We start from the raw sequence: 1,954 nt of genomic DNA on the forward strand, positions 1-1,954 counted from the left end.
GTGTGTAAGTAAAATAGAAAAGTTAAGGGGCCAAAATGTACATTGCAAGAAGTTAAGTGTGTGTAAGTAAAATATAAAAGTTAAGGGATCAAAATATACATTGCAAGAAGTTAAGTGTGCGTAAGTAAAATAGAAAAGTTAAGGGGCTAAAATGTACATTGCAAGAAGTTTAGTATGTGTAAGTAAAATAGTTAAGGAGCCAAAATATATTACAAGAAGTTAAGTTTGTGTAAGTAAAATATGAAAGTTAAAGGGTCAAAATACACATTGCAAGAAGTTAAATGTGCGTAAGTAAAATAGAAAAGTTAAGAGGCCAAAATGTACATCGCAAGAAGTTAAGTGTATGTAAGTAAAATAGAAAAGTTAAGGGGCCAAAATGTAAATTGCAAGAAGTTAAGTGTGTGTAAGTAAAATAGAATAGTTAAGGGGCCAAAATGTATATTGCAAAAAGTTAAGTGTGTGTAAGTAAAATATGAAAATTAAGGGGCCAAAATGTACATTTCAAGAAGTTTAGTGTGTTTAAGTAAAATATGAAAGTTAAGACGCCAAAATGTACATTGCAAGAAGTTAAGTGTGTATAAGTAAAATATAAAAGTTAAGGGGTCAAAATATATATTGTAAAAAGTTATATAATATAAGTTTGAAAATATCATTAAAATTTGATTATGTTTATACGCAATTAATTATACGAATTCAAAATTTGTTTATGTTTATCCGTAATTAATTATACGAATTCAAACTCGATAATTATTCTAATTATATTTTAGATTTTTTATATTTTAAAATAAGACGTTTATCTTCTATTTGATTATGTTTATCCGCAATTAATTACACGAATTCAAATATGGAGCTTTAATAAGTTGTACTTATACATAATTTACTTGTAATCTTGAATTTTAAGTAAATATGCATCAATAAACAGTAATTCGTGCATAAAAAATTGTTTTTAAGAGTTTTTGTCAAATACTTTATAATATAGTATAAATTCAAAATTTTTGTATAATCATTTAATTAAAATACTAATTATATTTAAGATAAATACAGTTAAAAGTAAAAATAAGGTATTCTATATTTTTATTAACAGTAAAAATAAGGTATTCTATATTTTTATTAACAAAATAAATAAATGGAAAAGAGGTTGTAGGAGTATGTTTTTTTCAAATCCCAAATTTATCCATAATATATTAGAATGGTGCTCGCATAAATATAACGTGATATATCTCAATTTAATGTTTTGTTTTATTATTTATCAATGTCGATATAATACGGTTTTTAGTGGTTTTGAGAAAGCGATAATGTTTTTATTTTTAAATAAAATATAAATTTAAATATATCATAAAAGTTTGGAAAACAAATATATCAATATTAGTATTAAATTTACTATTAAAAAGTTATGGTTTTTTGTGTAATTCCTTTAATTCAATATTTTATTTATAATTTAATTCAGATTTAGTAACGAAATAATTTATTTATCGTTTAATAATATAATTTTTATAAAGATAATAATTAAGTATTTTGTTATAAATAATGATTATCCTAATTATATTTTAGATTTTTTATATTCAAAATGAGATGTATATCCCGTATTTAATTATGTTTATCTATATTTAGTTACACAAATTAAAAAATGAAGTTTTAATAAATTGTATTTACGCACAATTTATTTATGATCTTAAATTTTAAGTAATGTACATCACTAAACAGTACTTTATACATAAAAAATGATTTTTAAGAGTTTTTGTCAAATATTGTATAATATAGTATATATAACAAATCAATACCCTATTCATAACTAAGGATTAAATGATTAAGATTGGTTCTCTAGTTTTCAAAATATTTATAATTATGATTTAGACTCTTTTGCATTTATATGTAGGATTGTATAAACACACATGTTTATATATATATGTATATGGAATTCTTATGAAATTAAAAATCAAACCACAAGTCTTAC

This window comes from Cynara cardunculus, assembly GCF_001531365.2.
Source record: "Cynara cardunculus var. scolymus isolate 2C chromosome LG 3, CcrdV1, whole genome shotgun sequence".
Taxonomy (NCBI): Eukaryota; Viridiplantae; Streptophyta; class Magnoliopsida; order Asterales; family Asteraceae; genus Cynara; species Cynara cardunculus.